The 16,391-nt window shown below is 49.6% G+C and overlaps 1 protein-coding gene across 2 annotated transcripts in view; it reads right to left on the reverse strand.

The window, feature by feature from the left end:
* The window catches only part of CNTFR (ciliary neurotrophic factor receptor), a 171,408-nt gene that overhangs the window by 86,956 nt on the left and 68,061 nt on the right, over positions 1-16,391 (reverse strand). The window contains exon 1 of one of the 2 annotated variants that reach the window (XM_042862407.1): positions 12,069-12,087. The exons of the other annotated variant lie outside the window; for it this stretch is intronic. The gene's annotated coding sequence lies outside the window, so the exon portion shown is untranslated. Of the gene's footprint in view, positions 1-12,068; positions 12,088-16,391 lie in introns of those variants that run through there. 2 annotated transcript variants of the gene reach the window in all.

The raw sequence follows: 16,391 nt of genomic DNA on the forward strand, positions 1-16,391 counted from the left end.
GCCCGCGCCCGCGCCCCGGGGGGAGGGGAGGGAAAGGGAGGGGATGGAAGGGGAGGGGATGGGAGGGGAGGGGTAGGGGGGGGAGGGGAGGGGAGGGGGACACTGCTGAGGCACCGACACTCCATCCCCACACACTAATGTGACATTTTGCACACTCAGTGTCAGGCACTGCCAAGCAGAGCGGATTAACACCAATCCCACATCTCAGTGGTTTCACTGCCGTGAATTCTGCATCCCTGCAGTGCACCTGAGGAAGAAAGCCTCAGCACAGCCCTGAGAATCAAATGCAGACAGTGGCATGCAGCAGTCTGATCAGTCTGATCCCCATCGTTCATTTCCTGATGGGGAAACGCTGATCTGAGGCAGAAGCGGGCTTTTCACCCAGAGATACATGGAAACTTTAAGACCACATCTGCCGGGGTCTTTGGACACAAGAAGGGATGGGGCAGCAGTGAAGCTACCCGGGACTCTGCTGACCTGGAGGGAAAAGTCCCCGCTCACTGCGGTTGGATAATGACAGGCTGTGAAAGCTTAAATACGACAGAGCTATACCACAACAGAAAAACCCCCAAGCCCTAACCCCTCTGGATTTGTTGCAGGGTTTAACAGCAGGAAAAAAGTGCAGCAAAGGGAAATGAAACAGAGACTTTCTCCATCTCCTTCCTAAATACTCTGTGTTGCACGGTACATTGCAACTTTGGGATGTGGCAGAATACCAACTGCATTTTATGTATTGCAAAACCACCTCCTCCGTGGCAGCTGAGATTTCAAGCATAAGCTCCAATCCTGATAATATTTTTCACATATTGAGTCACCGCTGACTCCGAAAATAACAAGGGAAAAAGGCTGGGATTTCAAAGATTTTAAAGCTTGGCTGAATCTGCTGAGAGCTGGGATAGCCTCACTCTGCCCCTCTGTTTTGATCCTGATTTCATCTCGATGCAGGGATGTCTGGGACAAAGCTGTGTAGCCCTCCTCAGGCATCCCTAAGGAGTAATAGTGTGGCTGATGGGGTGACCCTGAGGCAGGATGGTTTTCACAGACCTTTCTTCCCCTTACAGAAAAATTCAAGGCAGGTTCATAGCCTTTCCCTCTAAATGCCAACATCCCCAAAACTGCTTAGGGAGCAACATCCCACTGTGGGAGCAAAGCAAGAAATACAGAGGAAAGGGGGAACACAGGACTACTCCTCACCAGCCGACACGGTCCTCTTAGATCATCCTTAAACCCAAAGGTCTACCTCCCCAGGGCACTTTCCCAGATAAATTATTCAATTCCCCTCTCTCCTCCTCAGCACGGGAGTAACTGCCTCTGATAGCCTTTATTTGCTAAATAAAACACTCCTTGAAGGCTCCCCACAATAACATTTGCACAGAAAATTGACATTCTTCCTCCTTCCCCTCAGCCCAATGCTGTTTGTTTGTGAGTTAATAACTTGGATGCTCGGCTGAGCTATTGATCCCTCCTCGGCACAGTCGTTCTTTTGGGTACAAAATACACAAAAATAAAATAATGAGCTGGCAATGGCAAAATGATCTCAGTGCTGCAAGGTGCTCCTTCCTAGCCCCAGCCATACAAGACTGGATTTACTTTCCTATCCCTCTCCTTCATCCTCACGGCAGGGAAGGGTCGATGACTGGACTTGGTGATCTCAGTGGTCTTTTCCAACCTTAACGATTCTACAGCTCTAAGGAAGCCACATTCTTGCAGGCGGAATGCTACCTTTCATGGCCTCAGATTAACATTTAGCATTAAATATTTGTTACCCAACCAGGCATGATGATGTCTGCTCTTTCCTCCCCATGTAAAGCCCAGTGACACTTCCAACTTGATAGCTTTCTGCCACCATGTGTTACTTTTGACAAAATCAAACCACTGAGCAGGAATGAGGCGACTGGGAGGAAATCTTGCAGGAAGCTACTAAAGCAGTTCGTTCCAACTTTGCACTTCAGGCTTCATGATAAGCCCCAGACCTGGCTTGCTCAAGGCAGAGCAATGCTCCGTGGCTTCACCCCATCCATCCCAATAGTAGTCAGTTGGGAGAGGTTCTCCCTCCAACATCCACTATCATGAGGAAAGCTGATGATGACTCAGGAATGGTACCTAATGATCCTTATGGGTCCCTTCCAACTCCAAGGATCACAGAACCACAGAAGCACAGAACCATTTGAGTTGGAAGGGACCATGAAAGGTCAACTGACCCAACTCCCTTGTAACAAACAGGACACCTACAGCTCCACCAGGTGCTCAGAGCACCTCCAGCCTGACCTTGAGCATCTCCAGGGATGGGGAAGCCATCAAATCTCTGGGCAACCTATCTCAGTGCCTCACCATCCTTAGTGTTTTGTATCCTATTATTCTATAAAAGCCAATGAAAGGGAACAGTTAACAGCACTGCAATGCCCTCATCATCCCCCAGAACAACTCTGGGATCACCAGGCATTGCACCACCTCTCCCGAAGGATCCTCACCCCTGCACCGACTTTGTATTTTTGCTTTGCAATCTGCTCACATGCCTTCAACTAATTGTTCTTCAGACTGCTCTTTCACGGGAGATTTTCATGGCAAACAATCAATTTTCCCAAGCTGCATTTTCCTTCGAACCTTTTGATGTCTGGGAAAATAACAGGCAACCTCAACACACGGCTGAGTATCAGGCGAGGGCTGGGAAGCACTAAGCGGAAATGCATTTAGTTGTCTGGGTCAAAAACCATTTCCTTTGTTAAATGATTATTATTGTTCCAAGAGGATTTCAGTGGGAATTGAGGGTGCTTAGATAGATGGATTCACAGGTTTGCTGAGCTTCTATAAGGGTCTCTATATCCTCCGCCATAATTCTACATCATAACTTCCAACACCAATAACTCTTCTATGACTCCCAACAGATATTCCTGTGCCTTCCAAAGCAATAACTTCTCAATGAACTCCAGACCTGCCAAATCGACTGTTTTCCCCCTGCGGACGTCTGCTTTTTGGCCCTTCTCACAGCCCCCCTGGGAAGCCTGACCCATTTACCTCCCCTTCTGGTTCCAAGCTGAGCGCGGGGGGAGATGAGATCAGAAAGCGATCTGCATCGTATGTCAAGAAATAGCTCTGGTACTAAAAGGTTGCAGTCAGCTCCCATTTTCCTGACTGCTCTCATCATCCCGGGACGCAGCCCGCGCTCCCAACCTGCTCGCACAGGCGGCTCCCAGCGACCGCTTCCTTCCCCCGCGCTCCGCAGATCGCTCATTTCTTCCCACTCCTACCTGAAAACTTCTCTGCTCTTCCCTGGAGAAACGGCTGAGGTTACTCACCGGGGTAGAGAACAAACAGTCTAATAAGAAATAAATTGCTGTGCATTTCTTGGGTCGCCAAGCCTCTGGGTTCATCCATAAGAGCACAGAGCTGCTACCTTTCTGGGCACTTGATCTTAACGATGTGTTAATTAAGCTAAGGTTAGAGTCACTCGTTACCTTATTACTTTTGTTTCTATAACAGTAATGCTCAGAGGCCTCAATCAGGAACAGGCTTTTTTTTTTTTTTTCTTTTCTTTTTTTTCCCTCCCTCTCCTTTTAAGTCACAAATTATTTCAAGATCTGGTAAAAATAAATGCACAAAAGCAGGCTCTGCTCCTTTCCAGGGAATTTTGCTCTGCAAGGGAAGAAAGGTCTCGACAGTGCGTTTGAATCAAAAATGAACATATGCAAGAGGGGAAGAATGATACGCTTCAAAAGTTTCCTTTTTTTGTTGTTGAAAGGATTTCTCTTAAACAAAGAAAAAAAAAAACCGAATCTTGCAGCGCTAGGTGCTGCACAGGCAGTTTGTGCTGCAAAGTGAATACTGAGCAAGCTCCAAGGCTGCCCGAAGGAGGACGGACGAAGGATAAGCAATCTGGCTCCAGTTTGGTTGCTATCCCATTTGCTGAACTCCTCTGAGCACTGGGGCCAAGGCCACTCTCGGGTCATCCCCATTCCCACTGTCCCTTTCACCTCGGTTGGGTGCAGAGCATCCCATCCTGATGCCCTGGGAATATCATTCCCCATCCCCACTCCTTCCCAGCCAAGGAAAAATGAGGCACAGAAATCTCTCAGCATTACAGCAAGAGAGTGAAACTCCTGTAGCAGGACAGGCACCTCTGAGCATCACATCTTTGCTGGGAGCTCAGGGCGTGCGTTGCCCAGCTGTCCCGCGGATGACCTGGGTTTGTAAAGATGCCATCACGCCCACACTATCCAATTACTAGGAAACAATTAAGCTGGTGGTGCACCTCATAACCACCATGGAGAAAGGGGAAAGGGAGCCACCTGCTCAGTGCAGAGCATGATTTCTGTGGTTGATTTTAACCAAATGGAGCTTTTTTTTTTTTTTTTTGCTTGTTTTTCCCAGTTTTTCAGCTCAGACTGTCTTGCATGGTTACTGGACACTTCTTAAAGCTACTTGAAAATCTCATTACAGCACAAGACTTCTAAAAGCCATTAGCATTTCCCTGCCTTATGCCCTTATGCTGAAATTGTCACTTCCCTTCACCTTCACTGCTGCTATCCCCACTGGAACAGAGCTGGTTCTTTCCCAAAACTCAAACCTTAACTTTGGAAAACCTCCAGGGAAAAAAAAAAAAAAAAAAAAAAAAGGGTGAAAAAAGTCATTTTGAGGGGATAACTGGAATAACTTGCACAGTGAGGGCTTTGGAGAGGTACAGCAGTGGTTAAGTTGTGCCAAGGAAAGCAATGGCTCAGGAGAACAGAGCAAAAAGGAACTTTTCTGCAGAGCATAGTGTCCCTCATCACAGCCTGTCCCACCTGTGCTCACTTCACAGAGGTCTGGTGGCATAAGGCAATGCCGGCACACATGCAGTGATTTATTTGGGGGCTCTGGCACAGGGGCTGTGAGCAGGAAGGAGCTGCACAACTGCACTAATTGTCTGCTGAACATCTGTCTCTCCCCTACTACCGCGGGGCCGGATGAGTCCTCCTGCATAACAGAGGATTAGCACTGGGAAAGATTTTGTTGACTGCGTGATTTTGTATGGGAGGAGGGAAAAGTCACAGACTCTGCAGACCCTCCTGGAGTGAAGCATTTTAGGATGAACTGCGCAGGGGCAGGAGGGGAATTTGTGAAGACGGAGCAGCAGTGGGTACTTACCCCGCTGTGGGTGGGGAGATTTAAGATGTTGCTCCAAGCCAATGGCATCAGAATACACTGTTTTTATGTAGAAATAAACTTAATGGAGGAAGAAAACAAGATAGAGCTTTATACTGACAGCCACCCCTGGTGGGGAAAGCAGATCCTCTGACACACCACCATTGGCTTGAATGGGAAAGCAGGCTAGACTCTAGGCTGCTTCTCCTTGCCCAAAAGGCCAAAAAATCATCAGGCTTCCACGTTTGATGTGGTCCCTATGGTCCTGATGGTCTCCCAAAGCTTCCTCAATGGCCAGCAAGGCAAGGGACCCAAAATAAACTGGGGCATCTCCATAGACAGGCTATGGAGGCAACTTTGACCTTGAGGGAACTAGTGGGGATGGAGATGTGCCCCTCTGTGCTCTGCATCCAACTGACCTTGTCCTGCAGGAGAGAGGAAGAGTTTGTCCGTCTGCGTGACAGCCACCAACCACATTAACAAGGCTTATGGAAACCCAATTACAAAAAGCCTGACAGAAGCCGAAACAACAAACCAGTGAAGAGCAACAAATTCCCCTCTGTTTAATTAGTGCAAATGTCTTGTGAGCTGGGAATTCTCTTTTTTTTTCCCTTCAAGAACACTACAGGCCAGCAACTCACACTGTAACACAAACAAAACGTCCCTTAAAATCAATTGGTGCTTTTGGCCAAGTGAAAACTGTTGGGATTTCCAAATATGGCCCCTGGGAACATCAGCCCAAGCATTCTTGGGAAGCATCTTGGAGCCTGAACTGTCTCCCAAGAATAAAAACGTTCAGTCCAGCACGACAAAAGAGCCATCACATGACAATAACTATCACACAAGCGCACAAATTAAGCAATCAATCAAAAGTGCAATACCACAGAAAACAATAGCGAGTGGTGCACATCATACTGACAACGGGTGAGCAAACCTGACCTGCGATTGCCTCCCTTCATGCATGGGCTATTGTGCTCCCTTCTGCACAGACATCACAGTGACCAAGAGTTTCTTTAGCTTTGGCCTTTCTATCAAAGCTTGGGGAGCAGGAACCTTTCTTTCTTGGAGAGAACACAGGTATCCGTCCTCCAGCAAAAGCATTTGTTCTGGGCTCGGCTGAGATATAAATCAATGGTTATTCCACGGGGATGTGACGGAGCAAAAATTAGACATAAAATCTGCCAGACGGTGAGAAATGAGCTCAAAACTGTTGCCGTCTTTCCCAAGTTGGGGAGGAATTTCTGCCTTAAAGATTTGGGATCGCGTGCGTGCGCGTAGCCTAACATAATGATGTCCCCTGGGCAAAAGGAGAAGGAAGACTATTCCAGGTCTCCCGTGACTTCTCGTCTTCCATCTCATCTAACCACACGCTGCTTCAAAGAGGCACCACCTGCCCCGCTCTGCACTGCACTGCGGATGGCCGCGCTGCCTCCATGGCACTGCCATTCCCACCCTGCAGCACCCAGATGTGTTTGCGAGCTGATAGGGCGCGCAGCTGGGTGTTCGCAAGTGTATTTTAAAAATCATATCCTGCTGGCAGGCAGCTCGCAGACAGCACGCGGGGCCAAATCTCATGAATAAATTGCTTGGAGCGAGTGGTTTGACGCACCATTATTCACAACTAATGCAGCCCTAGTAAACAGAAAATGGAGGCCAAATCTGCCGGTATAGACGCCACTGACCTCATCTGTTTTCATCTTATTTGCTGAGCAGAATCAGAGCAGAGGAGAGTCACCACCATCCTCTAAAAGGAGAAACGGGCAAAAAGCACCTCCTGGTTTTAACAGGACCGAATGGGACTCTGGGCAGCAAGATGAGAGCTGAACTCACGAGCGGAGCAGAAGGTCAGTCTCACTCGTGCATGGACAAACAAAACCAAGCTTTCCCAGCCCTGCAAAGAGCCCTGTCTGCATGACCCAGATGGAAAGCAGCCAGTGGAGAAGACACAACATCTACAGCCTCCATAGGATGATGCTCTCCTCCCATTTCCCCAGGAGCATTTCCAAGCCAGCGCAATGTTCGTGGTGCTCAGCTTCCATCCAGCCAAATGCCCACAGCACCATTTTCCTCAGTTCTTTGGGTGCTGGGACATCAGATGACAAGGCAGGACAACAGAAACAGCTCTCACATTATTCTGCACACCAACATCCAGCAGAAGTCTCTGCCAGGGCACACTGTATGAGCAGAAAAGCATCCCAAGTGCAGAACAGAAGACAGACCTCAAAGAAGCACAAGGTTGCTGATGCTTATGCCTGCAGAGCAGCAACTGCTTGCAAGAAGCTGAAGGTTACAAACCATGGCATGGTCACGCTATTTCTTATGTTCTTTACAAGTTACATATATTTCAATTTGGGCAATATGTAGAAAAATGGTGAAGTCGGTTGTGATCACTCTTCCTTAGCTTCCTTTCCTGAATAACACAAAATTTAATGACATTTCAGCTGCAATCGGCTTCCACTGTGAAGAGCCCTGCTCAGCACCTCCAGAATTTACCTCTGGGGAGAGCCGAGCCATTGACCTGCAGGCTGCTACATTTATCTCGAGTGCAAATATTTCTGTGAATGACAACAAAAATTTATTACTCTGTTTAAAAGTTACAGCCCATTAAAAAATTGTCCTGATTTGAATCATTGACTTTTCAAAATAAATACTATTCTTTCATCAATAAGCTCAAAAAATAAGCTAACCACAAAACCCCTTGGAAAAAAGAAACATAAAAATGATATCTTTACACATTAATAACACTTATTGATCTAACTGTAAGCATATGTCCACATACATAATTTCACCATATCGCCCATCAATAATACTCTACACTTTTCATATTAAACTCTGCTATTCCCATGAAACCAAAATCCTAAGTATTTTGCTAAAAAGGCCCTTGCCATTTAAATGCACAACGGCCGCATTTGAAAGTATTAACACGAAGACCATATTTGGTTACGCAGACCAATATTAACGGCTCACAATGTGAATGGGGCAGAGCAGAAGGAATCTCAGAAAATAGACCACGGATTTATTACGGATAAAAAACAACAGCGCTTTCTCCGACCTCTTTTGCTGTGCTCTTAATTGCAAAACTCTGGGGTGGGTCTCCTCCTGCTGGGGCGACCCAATATCTCCTCTGCAAAGAAGCCAGGCGCATCCTCATGCAGACACTTGGAAAGGTCTGAATGCTTTCTGCATGGCAGCAGCCTGCTGGAGAAGCACCTCGGCGCCCTGGATGAGGATCGACGCGCTCTAATCTGTCTATTAATGCTTTGAAGAGCAACAAGGAGGAAAAACTGGCAGATGACAATATTATTTGGGCTAATCAAGAGTATGACGGATGGCACAACCCTTCAAAGCACGAGGCAGTGAGGAAGCCCGGCGTGGTGATAAATGCAAGGCACCGCTTGCTGCAAGGAGTGTTCTGAACTAATTGCACACTTTGCTGCAGCCTAAATTAGCTGAAACCGGCCAGCAAAGTGATGTCAGCTTTCGCTCTGCAGCCGCTGCTCAAATGGCAAACAAAATGTTAGGTTATATATGAAGGCAGAGGAGTATAAAATATGTGACGATGTAAATCAATGGTGTGGCCTGACCTGGAATGCTTCAATCAGTTCTGGATATCCTGCATACAAAAAAAAAAAAAAAAACCCAACAAAAAAACAACAGGCAGAGGAAAAGGGTTTGTGCTCAGAGACGGGCAATAAAAGCAATGAGATGTAGAGAAAGAGCAGAGAGCGAGACTGAGAATTTGGAGACTTTAATTTGTGAAGGAGGCGGATAAACAGGAAGAGGAAGGAAGGGTGGTGAGCAGCGAAAGGCAGCAGCAAACGCTCCTGTTTACCCTGTGTATCGTGAGGGCAGAAGAAGAGTTCATGAAACTGAAAAGGGAAGGCATTTGAGGATGATCTATTTACACATGGGTGCAGAACCAGCCCCAAGCAATGCCCTAGGCAGGAGTGTGACTAAAATGCTTTGAGGATAACTGCAGATGTCCCTGCTCATTGCAGGGCAGCTGGAGTTGAAGGCCTTTAAGGGTTCCTTTCAACTCAAATGATTTGTCTATGATTCTATGCCTAAGAAGACTTGGAGGTACACGGTGGCACCACTGTATGCTGGGGAGAAGAGAACAAGAGCAACACCATCTCTATGGGCAGCATGAAGTCCTGCAAATCCAACCCACATCTAGACAGAACACAATTCACCGTGGCAGGAGTTGGCTCTCAGCTTGGCACAGTCAACGGTCAGCGCACAGCATGAGGCAGGCAGGCTCCCCACTACAACTTCAAGCAGCACCTGCTTGTTTATTGAGTTTGTTTCCTTTCTTTCCATCCCTCCCTCAGCCCTGATGATGAGGGAGCATGGCATCCACCGCATCCTCACAGACCCCATGACAACCATAGCCTGGGATGGGGAAACTGAGGCAGGGGCAGAGGCCCCAGTGCCATTGGGATGCTCCACAACACCACACTCCATGCATCCCCACTGCAGCTCGAAGCCATGGCTGTCTCAGGGTGGATGGGTTGGTTCAAGTCCCTGCACATCTCTCCATCTCTCCCCTCCCCATTTTTCCGAAGGCCAGTGATTTCCCAGCTGATGAACACATTACCACCTCATTCGGCAACGCCTTGGAGGCGCTCACGTTTCAGGCTCCGGCGAGAAAAAGATGAAGTATGAAAATCCCTTTCCTTTCCAATCCAGCCCTCCCAGCACTGGCCAAGGAGCTAATGTGAAGTGTCTCAGAAAACATACAAAAAACACCGGACGCGAGAGGCCGTGCCGAAATCGCACCATATGCAGGTGTTGGGGAGAAAGGTCTCCTGTCTCCCACGCCAGGATGCTATCTCCATCCCACAAAGCCTGCTGCCAGGGACCGAGCGAAGAAGCAGTGCAGGATGTGACCTGGGACCTGTTTGCAACCCACAGTCACTTTCATGCCAGGCTCAACAGGGGAATAAGCAGACCTCATGCCGTGGGAGCAAGGCGTTGGGTCAAGCCAAAGCAAATCATCAGCCCAAAGCTGATACACCTTTCTGCAAACAACTGCATCTTTATAAAAGACGGGACAGCTAAAATTCATGACTACATTCATAGCCAGCAGTTCTGGATGCACCATTGGGATACACTTAGGAAAACACAAGATGAGTGTCCATGGCCAGTGGAGAAGACCAATGTTCCCTCCTCCTTCCTCCACTCCAGGCCGAACAGGCTCTGCCTTGCCCAAGGATAAACAGGTTTTCTAAAGACATTTGCTCACCCCCCATTTCACAGCTGGGCAATGCTGGAAGAAAACCACTCTGGCACAGCTAGCACAGAAGAAAACGACAGAGGTTTGTTTAGCGGCGACAGCCCAGCCCCTGCCTGTTTGACATTTGCTCCAAACCAGTGAACTGCACGGCGTTTGAACTTTTGTTTAGACAGATAGGCCTGTGTATTTAGAAATCCTTGAAACTCATCCATCTGCAAAGACAGCAACTCCCGATAATGCAAAAGCTCCAGCCGGGATGCTGAGCTCAGCAGATCTCTCTACAAATGATTCCTATTAAAGTAAAAAATTACAATGCAAGCATCTATTAGACAATCCAAGCCTGACATAAAAAAGGAATTAAAAAAACATAATATGTTCATGCCAGCCATCTTTATAGACCACGGAGGAGCTCAAACAAGGCACTGGGACACTCGTGCTCAATTGTCTGCCTGCATCTCCAGTCCACCCAGAGCCATGCACCTTCCACCCTGCCTATGCACTGCCATGCTGATGGGATCTGCCCTGATCCTCACCTACTCTGATGACAGAGACCCCAGACTCCTCTCCTAGTGGTCACATCAGACATCCACCTACCCCTGCCATAAGGAACAGAACTCCAGGAGTTCCGCTTGAACCAGCATTACATTCAGGGTTTGGTGCCCCGTGGACATAGGAGAGGGTTTTTCATGGAGTTCCTTGCATCTCCAACAACTGATGGCTTCTTTAATTTTCTTTGCTGACCCATGCCGACAGGGCTGTGGGGCATGCACAGGTCTCAAATCAATTGGTCTCCCATCAGCATCAGTAGAGCACAGACAAACTCAGCACAGGCACCAAGTGCAACCACTGGTTCCTGTCCCACCACCATGAGCAACAAGATATGACCAAAAGAAAAGCTTCACCATTCCAACTGGGAACCCAAAGATGGGCTGACATCAGAGGGAGACAAAGGAGGGCATTCCCTGAGGTTTTGCCAGAGAGGAGGGATATCTGGAGATACACCATCACCGTTGTGCCTCCTTCCTATTCCCAGCACCCCGAGCAGCAGAAACGCACTCAGCTCCCAGCCCCCAGCCCTTCAAGCCTAAACCCACAGATTATCACATTAACGCTTCAAATGTTTAATTTCCTGCTACAATTATACCAGGTTTGCAGCAGGAGAGGAGGGAGGAGTAACAACCAAAACCCCAAACAGCTCCAAAGCACCATCCCTCCCTGCCCTGATTCTCACCCAGCGGGTGAATGCGGCCACAGGAGTCCCCTGACTGCAGACCCCTCAGTCCAGCAGCACGGCTGCTCTCCATCCCGCTGCTAAAATGAAAAGCCTCTTTGTTCAGCGGCTCTGCAGATCTCCTCAGCTCTGTGGAAACATTTACTGCAATGCAAGAAAAACAGTGCAGCTGGTGCGTGTGGAGCAAAACGGTACCTGGCTGCAGAGAGGAGAGAAAGGAGATGGGGTAGGAGGAGGGCAAAGACAACGGGAGTAGTGGTGGGAGCAGCTGGGAGTGATGGGAAGAAAAAAGGAGAGGTGAAAAGCATAGAAGGAAACGAGGGAGAGACGGGGAGGGAAGGAGACAGCAGAAGAAAGCTGGAAAGATAGTGGGACAGAAAGCGAGGGCGGAGAAAATCAAAGCAGGATGGAGAGCAGGAGGAATGAACTCAGGAAGCTTCAAGCTGCGTAGCATCATCAGTAGATGTGGATTGAGCTCACCTTGTGCTCAGGAGGTGGGTGAGCAACTGAACCCTACAAGTGCAGGATGGATGGACAGCTCAGATGTACTCCTACAGAAAAAGCAGAGCACTGACCCTGCAGCATCCTGCTAACTCTGGGAAGGGGATGGGACAGGGTATGCTACTTGCCACGGAGCCAGGATGCTTTCTGCTCAGTGCCTCTCCCAGCAGCTGCCCACGTCTGCTGATATTTAGAGCCTTCCCTGTCTGCCCTGCGCACCAAGCTCAGCCCTCGTGCATGGGCACAGAGCGGGAAAGGACTGAGCCTCAGGTCAGGGCCAGGAATAGCTGCCAGCGGCCAGAAATAGCAGTGCCACGCTCAGCCCCGATTCTTCGAGAGCCACTGGATGGGAGAACAGCATTTCCAAGATCTCAGCTCCAGCAAGGACAGGATTGATTTCTCCTTCGACTCATGTTCCCCCAACACTACCCCCGTGAAACCCGCTCTCCAAACAATCTGCCGGGTGGAAGGAGCAGGTGGGAAGGGCAGGAAAGCAATCCAGCGGCAGGGAGGGGACGGCTGACCTCCGGAAAATGTGCTGGAAAAGCAAACGAGGCAGGTCGCGGGGAGGGACGGGTTTCAGCACCTGCTGCCGCAGCCCCCGCCGCTGACCTGGGAAGGGGCGACGCAGGGGAGCAGATTCCAGAGGATTTTGGCAGCGCACAGCGATCAGAGCACGCTCGATGACTCCTTTGGGTGCCTGTAAGAAGCTCAGCACATGAGATCAACGTGGCCGGCGTGCAAGGCATGGATACCGTCACGTGCAGCCAGCCTCCTCTGCGCCCCGGTGCAAGGTGCGGGCGTCCCTCTCCTGTACGTGCTCACACGTACGAACACAACACGTGGCCCTCACCGCCTTGACGCATGCCTGCCCGTGCACACAGCACTCTGCCAGACCTGCCTGAAAACAGCCCTGCATCCACTTTGCTGTATGCATGGATTCTCCAGAGCAGTCTCCAAAAGGAGGTTTGAGCAGCGCTCCTTCCATCTGCCATGCCTCCGTCAATAGCTTTCCCTCCGGAGAAGGCTCTGAGCATCCAAACTCAGAGCAGCAAACACCCTAGCAATATATGGAGGGAACAGCCTACTCCCTTCCATGCTGAACTCACTTTTCTCAGCACTGCTCTCTTGCTGATTTTGGGTGCTGGTGCTGAGCCCATCTCTGGGAACATCAATTTGGAGCTGTGGGAGGTCATGTTCACACAGCTGGGAAGAGAAAGAAGGGCCAGAAAAGAGACAAAATAAAGGATGCCCTAAGCAAAGTGTTGAATAGAAAGCATGTGGTGTTGGTTCATATCTTCCCACCTGCTGGAAATACACAGAGATAGAGATATTTCTGGGGGGGTCGCATGGGACTGGCGGACGAGTTTTCTGCAGGTGCTTCCCACCACCCCTGGCTGCCCCATCTTCCTGAGGCAGCTTTGCAGGGGGATGGTCCTGAGATCTGCTCACTTCTGGCACCCCAGAAGCTGGGCACTGCCGCATGCACCTGGGGTGCAGGGAATATCTGTTTGCCCATCCATGCAATGCCAAATGTGGGCCAGGAGCCCTCTGTGCCACATTCAGGGGCAACAATTTGTCCTTAATCTCCTGTGTGCAGCATGCCCCTAACCAAAGCACACAGCTGATCTGTAGGGCAAAGTCTGAGTAGCATCAACACGAGGAGGGCTTTGATCCTGCAGAGCTGGGGAGGAACTGGGAAGGAAGCAGGTTTGTTCCAGCACCCACTGGGGCAGAGCAGCTGCTCCTTTATCCCAGTACACAAAGCATAGTCCCTCATTTTGATGTGTTTTCTGTTTAACAAACTGTGCTCCAGCCTTGTAAGGCAGTGCCCAAAGCAGCAGAGTATTTTTGGCTGTTCTCCCTCCAGTCTAGGGCTGCCCTTTGAGATACACACACCCTGCAGCAAGCCCTCTGTGCCCTGGTAACTAAATAGTCTGAGCTCCTCCCGGCCAGGAAAGGGATTACAGGACACACATTAGGGCATGAATTCACAACCTCCAGCCTGCAGGGCCAGTCACTATGCCCGTTGCGCTGTGGGCACCCTGTGCTTGGGCTCCAGGGCAGAACCCAGCACCCCACAGGGCCTCGGGCAACTGACAATTAACTGCTCTGGAGGCAGCAAGGAGATAAATGACTGTAATTTACAAATAGACTTTATCTCAAAACGAGCGCCTTACCAACACCTATTGATTTCCACTCCCCCTCCAGAGAACTCTCTGCAATTAAGTTGTCACATCCCCAATGCCAGCGCCTCCCAGAAAACCTCACCCGCACAGGATTACAAAACCCAGCTGCCGAGTTTTCTTTCTATCCCAGAATTTGCAAGAGACAGAATGTACCTCACCGTTAGGGAGCAGAGCTTCAATCTCCATTGGCAGGGCATGCTTCTAAGCCTTGTTTCCTGCTGCTCTCAGGTGCTGCAGTGTTGCAGAGCTCAACCCTGGCTGCTGGCACAGAGAAGGGCCTGGCAGCACCCCATCACCCTGGGGGTTTGTGCAGAGCAGAGCAGCCTTGCATCACATAAGCAAGCCGTGCCTCAGTTTCCCTATCACCAAAAACACCCACATTCCATGAGCAGAGGAGCAGCAGTTAATCCCTGAGGAAACAGCATGTTTAATAAGACTTTCCTTCCCAAGAGGTGAGGTGAGCAGAATTTCTTTTTCTCCTATCAAAAGGCCAATAAAACTGCTTCTTTTAATAGACAGGCTGCAACCATCACCACAACACAACAATGCTTCAGTGGGTCACAGGGCTGTGAGTGCATCCAGAGCTGCTGTGCACCCCGGGACCCCATGGAGGGCAGGCGAGGCATAACACAGCATAGAGAAAAACAGCAGCAGGCAGAAAAAAAAATTTGCAATGCAAGAGATTAGGAAGGGATCTTTAACAGAGATTGGGCAGCCAGACCTAACTGCATGTCATGTGCTCCACCCGTCCTCTGCAGTTTATGTCACTGATGCAGTCTATAGATTTGATAATTGCTGCCATATAGATAGGATAATCTTCACCCTGCCACCTCCCAGCACCGAGGTCAGCAGAGCTGGAGAGTAAGCACTGCACCCAGCCAGGTACTGGGCAACGTTAGCATCCCATCTCTGCGCATCCTTGCATGGGCGCACTCAGCCCTTCTCACTGCCTGCCTGGTGAAGCGGATGCCATTTATTGACAGTGTCCCCTTGAGGCAGGCAAGGGGCTATGCAGATGCATGAGAAACACTCTGGTAAGCATAATAAAAGCAAGGGGAAAAGCCACATTCATAAAACACTGAGCAGGGGGAGCTGATAGGGAATGCAGTTTGTTTTGTCACATTCTGCAACTCCAAAGGAATGAAAAGCCTCATCATTAATACTGTGTTACCCACTGTGGGACTCCATGTCTGCTCCCAGTGGTCCCTGTGTCCCAAGCGGCCATGCTGGGTGTGGGCCCCATGCAGGAGGAAGAGGAGGACGGTGGTTGAGCTCCATCCCCTCTGCAAGGTGGCAGGGAACATCCATCAGGCACCTGCCAGTACGGCCAATTCGCTTCCATTTGGAAAATTAAAGAAATAAAATGAATCGTTTTCTTAATTTGAAAGGGTGGCAGGAAGAAAATACGCCTTGGGTCCCTGCCAGCGCTCGGAGGTCTGCCACTGCTGGCTCGACCGTGGGGTTTTGCTAGGGGAAAATGCTGAACTCTTCCCCTCCTCTCCCTGAGGGGCCAAACAGCCCCTGCTTGGGGGCTCCTAGTATGAGTCTGCTCTGAGGATGGTGTGGAGCTGGAGCCTAGATGGGGTAAGCCTGGAGGAGAGGGACGGCACAACCCAACTCCAGCTCCCCACCATTCCTGGGCTTGGTGAGATCCCACAGCTTGACAGGTGATGAGCCACACAGAAATCTCCTGCTTAAACCCAAAAGAAGGGGCACCTCTAGTTCACGCTCTTCCCTTTCAGAGCGCTGGTCCTTACAAAACTCCCCAAAAATGCCTTCTTCCCACCATGGGGCAGCAAAATCTGCTTCCTTTCCCTGATGCCTCCACTCCCCTGATGAGTCTCCCTCTCTTGCAAAAGACAAACACCATCTCTCATTGCTTTTTTCCTCTCTTCCTCAGCCTGACCAAGGCGAATCCCCAAATCCCAGCTCCTTCCTGCCAAAGACATGTGCACCTGCAGAGCAGCTGGTGCCAACATCCAGAGCAGAGCCAAGCACAACAAAATGGGCTAAAGAGCCCTCACTGCAAAGAGACCAGCTAACAAAAACAGCCGTATTTCACCCCAACTCTATTAAACTGTCCTGGGTTATTGCTCCATTTCCTTTCCCACCA

The sequence above is a fragment of the Lagopus leucura genome, unplaced genomic scaffold (genome assembly GCF_019238085.1).
Source record: "Lagopus leucura isolate 7727_CA_CO unplaced genomic scaffold, USGS_WTPT01 Super-Scaffold_650, whole genome shotgun sequence".
Classification (NCBI taxonomy): Eukaryota; Metazoa; Chordata; class Aves; order Galliformes; family Phasianidae; genus Lagopus; species Lagopus leucura.